This window comes from Accipiter gentilis, chromosome 21 (assembly GCF_929443795.1).
Source record: "Accipiter gentilis chromosome 21, bAccGen1.1, whole genome shotgun sequence".
In the NCBI taxonomy this organism is placed as follows: domain Eukaryota; kingdom Metazoa; phylum Chordata; class Aves; order Accipitriformes; family Accipitridae; genus Astur; species Astur gentilis.
The window spans coordinates 23,813,311-23,823,682 of record NC_064900.1 but is presented as its reverse complement, the minus strand read 5'-3'; the positions used below and the strand labels follow the sequence as shown (position 1 = coordinate 23,823,682).

Below are 10,372 nucleotides of genomic sequence, written 5' to 3'. Positions count from 1 at the left end.
GTTACCCGTATGTCCCTCCTGGAACATGCAGAGGTTGGCCTGATGCACTCAGCAAAGGCAGAATGTGGCTAAAGCAGATCTGAAGCACCTAGGGGCAGGTGACAATAACTCCGTGGTGTTGCAACTCACCATCACTTGCCATTCCAAACTTCCTGAAGATCTTTCAGCACTATGTGTTTGTTGGAGGATGGACATGGGAACTATATATAGCTGTCATAACTACTGGAAAGAAGATTTTCTTATATTTACTCTTTGCAAGTCTACTTCAGACTTTCCTGAAATTTTTGGGAGCTTTTCCACTGCCTTCAGAGACCAGTACTTTGCTCTCTGTAAAGTCACTGCATGAAATTCAGTGAGGTGTGAAAGGCAAATACAAGATAGAATAAAAACTGCTGATGAGGGGAGGTTTTTATTCACTGGGGTGACGATGCTCAGATATCTGCTGGGTATAGAATTGCAGTTTTTAATATTCCAGAAAGCTTTCCAGCAATTTAACATCCTTGTTGTTGCAAAGCTATGGTTGCAAATTATATAGAAACAAATGAATGTTCTTATTTTTCCAGATAGTTAAATTCACAACGAGTTTTTGTTGCTCAATGCTGAGAACAGTTTGGGTTCTTTTGTATGTTCATTAACATTTGTCCACAAAATCAGTGTGACTGGTTGGTCTAGAATATAACATCAATCCTTCATTGTGACTCAGGGAAAAGATGTGCTTGAAGATTAAGCCTTTTTTTGTATTTACTTATTTCCTCCTCAACCAAAACCCCTACTGCCAGGCAGCTTGTTTATCTCAATACTGAATGATCTAATTTAAGATATAATTGAACAATAATTTTGGTTATATCCTAGTCACCAAATCTTAACACAAGACAATACACGGTATACACAAAGAATTTTTTTTTAAATACAATCTTACCCCCTACAAATTCATAATATTTCTGAAATTCAATGCAGTTAAGATGATAAAAATGCTGGAGTTTATGAAAGAGTACCAATAATAGCTACTTTTTGTTTTGTAGATGCAGCAATAAAATTCAGCCAAAATAAGTTTTACTTTTGTTTTTATTTTAGTATTCCAAGCAAGCTATTCTGAAGCAAAGCTACAGTGTTTACCAAGGTAAAGTTTCCATTGGCTGTGAAGGTAATTAGATACATGCATAAGGACTAGCCATAAAGGACTAGCACCCCAGCTACTCTTGACAATAATGAAACGCATAGGCTGATCCTGCTCACACTGAAGATGATAGGATTCACACTGCCTCACCAAGTGCAGCGGGGCTAGCATAAGCCAAATTAAACAGAAAGCATTTTACTACAAAGCATCACTTTAAAAAGAATATGGGTAAGTGATATTTTTTTCCACTCCAGCCTGCGACTCCACTTGATTCCAAGTATTGCAAGCCAGACACGATAGCTGTATGGAGGTGATAGAGGCTCATGCTCTCTCTCTTCTGTCCAGTATGTGTGCTGGTTTATCAAAGAACTCCACGTGGAAGCTTATTTTTCCCACTAGAAATAATTGACCTCTCCTCCGTAGTTGAGTTTTGGAGATCTTATAAGACAGTACATAGGGTTTTTTCATTTTCTCACTCCATGTCATCAAATGGACTAGCAAATGATCTCTTTTTTGTTCTTGGCACTGACAGCAAGAAAAACTGGTAAATATTGGACACCTGGAAGTGGCAGATGCTTAAATACAATTGATTTCAACAGTACAATGATAATTTAGACCAGCTGAAAAGTAAGGAGAAAATACAAACTCTGGAGCCAAAATGCACTGACATGGGGAAAAATTATGCATATATTTCTGTTGATTCCCTACTGGGACTGCCTGACTAAGTATGGATTTATTAATCCTTAAAAACTCTGAAAAAGATCTCAGAGGAAAAAAAAAAAATCCAATAATTTCTACCAATATCTAACAGTTAACACCAGAATAATCCATGCCTAACTCTATCCTTAAACCTTTTGCTGCACTAGAGATAAAGAAGAACTAAGCAATATGGGGACCTCCTGGCTGAGTCAGAGATTACTGGATTTTGGATGCTGCCATGGGATCTCTGCTACCCTTAGAGGGGGTGTTACATGCATAACCTTTACGCCAGACCAAGTTAGTTGTCATGCATAAGACAACCTGTTCCACTCAGCAAACTACCACATTTCATAAAGTTCTTCCAGACACTGTCTTACATTTTCCCCTCTCAATTTCATGCCATATGTCTGATGGATTATTACATTGTTCCTTCATCAAACATTTGTAGATAGGTATGGATACAGCTATATTACTGTAGATAATCTCCCTTTTACATACCACACAAAACCTGATACATTTCTCCCTGGATCTGATTACATTATCCTTCCCCCTCCAATTTGATGCATATCTTTATAGCTTTATATGCTTCTCTGAGTGAGTGAGTACTGAGGCTTTACATTGTTCGGTAGTCTATTGATCAGCCTGGTTTGTGACATGAAGGATTTTCATGTGGCTCTTGAGTATTTGCATAGGTATTTCCCCCACCTTTTCACTTTGCGAGTGCGAGCGAGCAGTTTTGGTTCTTGCATGCTTAAATCCCATTCACATACCACTTTCCCACATACCTGTTAACCTTTTCAGGTTAATCTTTTCAGGTTTCTCACTTTCACAACATAATTATCGCATCCCCAATGTCTTATAATTCAGTAGAAGAATTTCCTTTAAGTGGTTTTCTTAATTTTGGAATTCTGACTGTGTAAAGTTACATTGGCATGGCAATTAAGCACCTTGCGGAGAGCTGTACTTTGCCATTTATCACTGCTTTTTTTTCATAATAGTGCTTTATGCAGGATATTAATTCACGTCACAGTACTACGTACAAACCAAACTAAAAATCTCCAAGTGATACCCTGGCTCCTACATCACAAAACTTACCTGGAAATTTACCCTTGATCAGTAAAATGTCACGGGGCATAGTATTAATCTACTACTCTCCCTTCATCTGCTAATTATAGCTCAGCATTGAAGACCATTATTCACATAGGTAAATGCTACCAGGAGTAGACATTGGTCATTCTTTTAGCTTGAGTCAGCCCTCACAAACACAGCAGAATTTGACTCTTTGTAATTCTATTAGAAAAAGGCAATCTGGTTTGTAAGGCAAGATCTATTCTTTATAAACCCATGCTGTTTATTGCTCTTGGCACTCCTGCCCTGGATTTAGTTATTTTTCTCTCAATATTTGTTCCATTATTTTAACGAGCAACACAATTATAGTTCTAGGCTTTGATCCTGAAGTGAGCTCAGCAGGAGCTTTACAAGTGACAAAATTCAGTTAATTTCGTGCCCTTTTTCACTTAAGGCCCTGTCCAACTAATATGAAAGTCACTGGATATTTTACTCATGGACTTAAATGAAACTTAGGTAACATATTAGGGAATCTCTTTCAATGATACCTAAAACAGCCACACACTTTCCTTTGACTTTAAAGTGTTTTGCCTTGGGTCTTACTGAAGGCTCAGCCTTAGTGTATTTCCCTCAGTGTTCTCCCAGGGACTGGGAGAATGAAGAGCTGCCCACTGTAAGAAAAGATCACATTCAAGACCATCTAAGGAACCTGAAGGTGCACAAATCTGTCGGAGCTGATGAGGTGCATCCGTGGGTCCTGAGGGAGCTGGCAGATAAAGTGGCTAAGCCACTATCCATTGTATTTGAGAAGTTGTGGCAGTCCTGGGAAGTTGCCACTGACTGGAAAAGGGGAAACATAACCCACATTTTTAAAAAGGGAAGAAAGGAAGTCCTGCAGAACTACAGGCTGCTCAGTCTCACCTTCATGCCTGGCAAGATCATGGAGCAGATCCTCCTGGAAACTATGCTAAGGCACATGGAAAATAAGAAGGTGATTGGTGACAGCCAACATGGCTTCACTAAGGGCAAGTCATGCCTGACAAATATGGTGGCCTTCTATGATGGCCTTACAGCATTGGTGGATAGAAGAAGAGCAATGGATGTAATCCACCTGGACTTGTGCAAAGCATTTGACACTGTCCCGCATGACATCCTTGTCACTAAATTGGAGAGACATGGATTTGATGGATGGACCACTTGGTAGATAAGGAATTGGCTGGATGGTCGCACTCAAAGAGTTACAGTCAACAGTTCAATGTCCGAGTGGAGACCAGTGACAAGTGGCATTCCTTAGAGGTCAGTATTGGCACCAGCACTGTTTAACATCTTTGTTGGCAACATGGATAGTGGGATCGAGTTCACCCTCAGCAAGTTTGCTGATGACACCGAGCTGTGTGGGTGGAGTTGACACGCTTGACAGGCTTGAGGGGTGGGCCCATGTGAACCCCATGCATTTCAACAAGGCCAAGTGCAAGGTCCTGCCCATAGGCTGGGGCAATCCCAAGCACAAATACAGGCTGGGTGGAGAATGAATTGAGAGCACTCTGAGAAGAAGGACTTGGGTGTGCTGGTTGATGAGAAGCTCAACATGACCCAATAATGTGTGTTTGCAGCCCAGAAAGCCACTGTATCCTGGGCGGCATCAAAAGAAGCGTACCAGCAGGTCGAGGGAGGTGATTCTCCTCCTCCACTTTGCTGTCATGAGTGGGAGGGGCATCTGGAGTTGCGCATTGTCCTGGTTTCAGCTGGGACAGAGTTAATTTTCTTCCCAGTAGCTGGTATAGTGTTACATTTTGGATTTAGTATGAGAATAATGTTGATAATACACTGACACTTGTAGTTGTTGCTAAGTAGTATTTATACTAAGTCAAGGATTTTTCAGCTTCTCATGCCCAGCCAGCAAGAAGGCTGGAGGGGCACAGGAAGCTGGGAGGGGACACAGCCAGGACAGCTGACCCAAACTGGCTGAAGGAATATCCTATACTATATGACATCATGCCCAGTATATAAACTGGGGGGAAAGCTGGCTGCGGTCTCCTGCTCAGGAACTGACTGGGCATCGGTTGGCAAGTGGTGAGCAATTGCATTGTGCATCACTTGTTTTGTATAACCTAATTATTTTCTTATTATTATTGTCATTTTTATTATTATTACCATTATTATTATTTTCTTCCTTTTCTGTCCTATTAAACTGTCTTTATCTCGACCCACAAGCTTTACTTTTTTTCTGATTTTTCTGGGGAGAGAGTGAGTGGCTATGCGGTGCTTAGGTGCTGGCTGGGGTTAAGCCACAAGATGCATTCAGCTGCAGGGCCCCTGACATAAGAAAGACATGGTGTATTGGTTTTGTTTGGCAAGGTTTTGGTAGCGGGGGGGGGTTACAGGGGTGGCTTCTGTAAGAAACTGCTGGAAGCTTCCCCTGTGTTCGAGAGAGAGCGAGCCCATACCAGCCGGCTCTAAGACGGACCCGCCGCCGGCCAAGGCCGAGCCAATCAGTGATAGTGGTAACGCCTCTGTGATAACATTTTTAAGAAGGAAAAAAGTTGGGACGGAGAGAAACTGCCGCCGGAGTGAGGAGTGAGAACATGTAAGAGAAACAAGCCTGCGGACACCAAGGTCAGTGAAGAAGGAGGGGGAGGAGATGCTCCAGGCGCCGGAGCGAAGATTCCCCTGCAGCCCGTGGTGAAGACCCTGGTGAGGCAGGCTGTCCCCCTGCAGTCCAGGGAGGTCCACGGTGGAGCAGATCTCTACCTGTAGCCCGTGGAGGACCCCACGCCGGAGCAGGTGGGTTCCCGAAGGAGGCTGTGACCCCGTGGGAACCCCGCGCTGGAGCAGGTTCCTGGCAGGACCTGTGGATCTGTGGAGAGAGGAGCCCACGGAGCAGGTTTTCTGGCAGGACTTGTGACCCCGTGGGGGACCCGCGCTGGAGCAGTGTGCTCCTGAAGGACTGCACACCGTGGAAAGGACCCATGCTGGAGCAGTTTGTGAAGAACTGCAGCCCGTGGGAATGGCCCACGTTGGAGGAGTTCGTGGAGGACTGTCTCCCGTGGGTGGGACCCCACGCTGGAGCAGGGGAAGAGTGTGATCAGCCCTCGTCCTGAGGAGGTGAAGCGGCAGAAAATAACGTGTGATGACCATAAACCCCATCCCTGTCCCCCTGTGCCGCTGGGGGGGCTTGGTGGTGAAATCCGGGAGGGTAGTTGTGCCCGGGAAGAACGGAGGGGTGGTGGGAAGGTGTTCTGAGATTTCATTTTACTTCTCATTACTTTGCTCTGGTTGATTTGTAATAAATTGAGTTAATTTTGCAAATTGAGTCTGTTTTGCCCGTGACGGTAATAGTGAATGATCTCTCCTGTCCTTATCTCGACCCGCGAGCCTTTTGTTATATTTTCTCTCCCCTATCCAGCTGAGGATGGGGGAGTGATAGAACGGCTTTGGTGGGCACCTGGTGTTCAGCCAGGGTTAACCCATCACACATGGACTTGTTGAAGCGGGTCCAGAGGAGGGCCATGAAGATGATCAGAGGGCTGGAGCCCCTCTCCTTTGAAGACAGGCTGAGAGAGTTGGGGTTGTTCAACACAGAGAAGAGAAGGCTCCAGGGAGACCTTATAGCAGCCTTCCAGTACTTAAAGGGGGCCTACAGGAAAGCCAGAGATAGGCTTTTTACAAGGGCATGTAGTGATAGGACAAGGGGTAATGGCTTTAAACTGAAAGAGAGTAGATTTAGATTAGATGTAAGGAAGAAGCTCTTCATTGTGAGGGTGGTGAGACACTGGAACAGGCTTCCTAGAGAAGTTGTGGATTCCCCATCCCTGGAAGTGTTCAAGGCCAGGTTGGATGGGACTTTGAGCAGCCTGGTGTAGTGGAAGGTGTCCCTGCCCATGGCAGGGGGTTTGGAACTAGATGGTCTTTAAGGTCCCTTCCAACCCAAACCATTCTATGGTTCTATGATTCTTTCCCCTTAACTCTTTCAGTCAGTGTTTCCTTTCTTAGTCTTCTTGTTTTTGTCTCTCTGGGTCTTCCTGGGAGGCCACCTCTCCCTCTAGCTTTCGCCCTCCAGTATAGCTTTTGTTCTGTTTCATCCCTGGGTACGTGACCCCTCGTTTGCAAAGCTGCTTTCTCCATACATTCCTGTTCCCAGAAGTCCTGAGGAGCAGGAGCCACAGTTTTATGAAGGACCAAACAGTGGGTTGGTTGGGTGGTGCTGTTGAAACCTCTTTGGCTTAGGAAATTGGGCTGAAATTCCTCACAGAACACTTCAAACAGGCTTCCACACACTTTTCTACTCTTCCTGTCCCAGCAGAAACCAGCAAGTGAGAGAGATGTGAAAAGGGGGAAAGAAAATTGGAGGAAAAAGGTTTTAGGCATTATAAATGTTTGCATTGGGCTTAAGGAAGGGGTAGAGGGTCAGCCTGGTTCTTTCATTGTCTGATATGATTTATATACTGTTGTTGACAGCAACAGAGACCAACTCCACATTATGGATTAACAGCTTGGCAGTGAAGGACAGAGTCATTTATTTACTTTTCATTACAGAGTTCATGGGTTTTGGACCCTAATATAGGACATGCTGGGAGATTTCTCTGTATTTTCCTAATGCTTACTCCTAAACAGACCTTGGATGAGGGGGCGGGCTTTGATTTGTGGACATTTGGTATTCCACTCTGTATTAGATATTGTATCTCCTTGGCGCTTTGAACACCTGACCTAAGCAGAGAAACAAAATAATAAAAAAAACATAGAAAACACTTTAGGATATTAAAATTAGTATTAAACAATAAAAGAACAGAAATATTTTGTTCTTTTCTGCATGCAAGGACTTTGTGAAAACAAACAAAAAAACCCCCAAAGCCAACCCAATCTACTCAACTATAGCCTTGCACATCAAGTCTTTAACTTCCTCATAAAACTATAAAACAGTTCATAAAGGTGAATCCTCACCAACAGCTGCTTTAGCAAGGTTCACTAGAAAGTGGAGTTTTAGAAATTGAAACTTGCTTTTTAATGTGATATTTTGGCCTTTCAATTTTCCGGAACTGCTTGATCACAATTTTCCTCCCTTTCCCAGCAAATGCCAAAGGAATTTATCAGTTTACTGGCTAACCTGGGAACTGTTGGGTGCTCCATATTCACTTAGACAATGTCAGAGGTGGTGGCAGCATTTGGAGCTGATGTCAAGACAACAGATTTCATCATGAAAGTGTCTTGTTTCTTGCATTTATACAAAGACAAAAAGATCTTCTATAGTTTTTACTTTCTTATTCCCAAGCTTGTTTTTATACATTTCCTTCCACTTTAGCAGAGATCTGAGTTTGGGTTTGGGGAACGCTGGATTTTTTTTTTTTTAAATGTTAGAATATATGTTTGGTTATGAACGTTTGCAAATGACACCTTGGATTTCTAGGAGACATCTTGGCAGAGGAAAGGACTATAAATCTTCACACACACATTTCTGCAATCCAAGAAGAAACTGTAAGACCACCAAAGCTTGGCAAAAGAAAGTGAAATAAAAATGACTGTTCCTTTTTTTCTTGCAGCTGCCATTATTCCGAATATTAAATAAGAAATCTGACGGATGGAAATATTTAGATTGGAGCTCAGAGAGAAGATGCAATATTATCAAAATGGATTCTACTCTACTTTTTAGTCTCCGATGCCTCTATTAAAAAAGCATGAGGCAGAGTTATTCTAATGGAAAACATTATATTTGCATTTATATGGGAGAGTGGGAACCAAAGTTTAAAACCACAAATTACTTGATATGCAACATTTTAGTATTGGGGTTTGAAGTGTTCAGATTTGAAGGAATATCAGATGTTTTGAACTGAACTTATAATCCAGGGGAGAGGAGAGGTTGAAATACAAACAGATTTGTTCTACTCTCTTGAAAGACCTCAAAACGAAAAATGACATTGTGGAGTAGATGATCACCAGATCTGGGCCAAATAACAGAAAAGGTACAAAATAATAGGAAGTAATTTTCCCTTAAATTATAGTTTGCTAGATTTATTGCTCAGGCTGACTTAAAAATGTAATTTAATTACTGATGATTTATTTGTAACTAGGAAAAAAAAAGATAATTTTGGAAATTAATCTTATAAAATCTGAATCATACCCTTGCCTTTAGTTAATATCTTAATAGGAGACAATATAATAGATTAACTGACATAATTAGTACCTATAGGAATCTTATATTTTTCTAAAGAAGAATCATGTTTAAAGATCATGTTTAAGTGACTACAAAGAAGAAGGAGGTTTTCTCTTCACAAGGTGCCACATGGAGAATACAAGGAGCAACAGGTACAAGTTGCACTGGGAGATTTTTTGTTTTGACATAAAAAAGAAATTTTTTTACAGTAAGAACAATCACTCACTGGAACAACCTTCCCAGGGATGTGGTAGAGTCCCCATTGCTGGAGATTTTCAAGTTGCAAGTGGACAGGGTGCTAGCTACTCTCATCTAGACTCCTTTCCCATGAAAGGTTGGACCAGAGGATCTTTTGAGGTCCCTTCCAACCTGGGCAGTTCTATGATTGTATGATCATCTACACTGCTGCAACATGGATGTTCGAGAGTGAGGCAAAGACCATTGCCTATTGCTTTTCAAGGTGACGCATGAAAAATATGTAGCATTTCAAAATAGTAAATGTTAAGGAACATAAGAGAGAGGACTGAGTTGTATTTTTTAAACTTATTTTTTACATTTACAAAATGCCTCATTGCTTTTAAAGTAGCCTTATCTGAAAATACTTTAAACAAAAAATTCTAGTACGTGATGTTTCCAAAGGTCCTGTCCTCACTAATATGTGGTATTAGAAAACATCAGTCATGCTGAATGCTTCATCTCCCAGAACAGTACCCCTGGTACTTGCCATTCCTAGACTGTAACAGACATTTCCTCTCCATCAGAATTCATCTGCAACAGGGCCAGTATCTAAGAGGTTTATTAATAAAAGATTATATTGCCACCGTATTCTATTTGTGTTCATATAGATAATTTAGGCATGAAGGAATTCCCTTGTCCTCTTGTATTGGTTTTGTTTGGCAAGGTTTTGGTCGCGGGGGGGGGGGGGGTTACAGGGGTGGCTTCTGTAAGAAGCTGCTGGAAGCTTCCCCTGTGTTCGAGAGAGAGCGAGCCCATACTAGCCGGCTCTAAGACGGACCCGCCGCTGGCCAAGGCCGAGCCAATCAGTGATAGTGGTAACGCCTCTGTGATAACATTTTTAAGAAGGAAAAAAAGTTGGGACGGGACAGAAACTGCCGCCGGAGTGAGGAGTGAGAACATGTAAGAGAAACAAGCCTGCGGACACCAAGGTCAGTGAAGAAGGAGGGGGAGGAGATGCTCCAGGCGCCGGAGCGAAGATTCCCCTGCAGCCCGTGGTGAAGACCCTGGTGAGGCAGGCTGTCCCCCTGCAGTCCAGGGAGGTCCACGGTGGAGCAGATCTCCACCTGCAGCCTGTGGAGGACCCCACGCCGGAGCAGGTGGGT

General features: G+C 42.7%; 1 protein-coding gene across 2 annotated transcripts in view; it reads left to right on the top strand.

Annotated features, from left to right (window-relative positions):
- The first annotated feature begins 6,100 nt into the window (after positions 1 to 6,100).
- NRIP1 (nuclear receptor interacting protein 1) overlaps positions 6,101 to 10,372 on the top strand; it is an 895,475-nt gene continuing 891,203 nt past the window's right edge. For both annotated transcript variants that reach the window (XR_007509085.1, XM_049824880.1), the window contains exon 1: positions 6,101 to 6,110. The gene's annotated coding sequence lies outside the window, so the exon portion shown is untranslated. The remainder of the gene's footprint in view (positions 6,111 to 10,372) is intronic.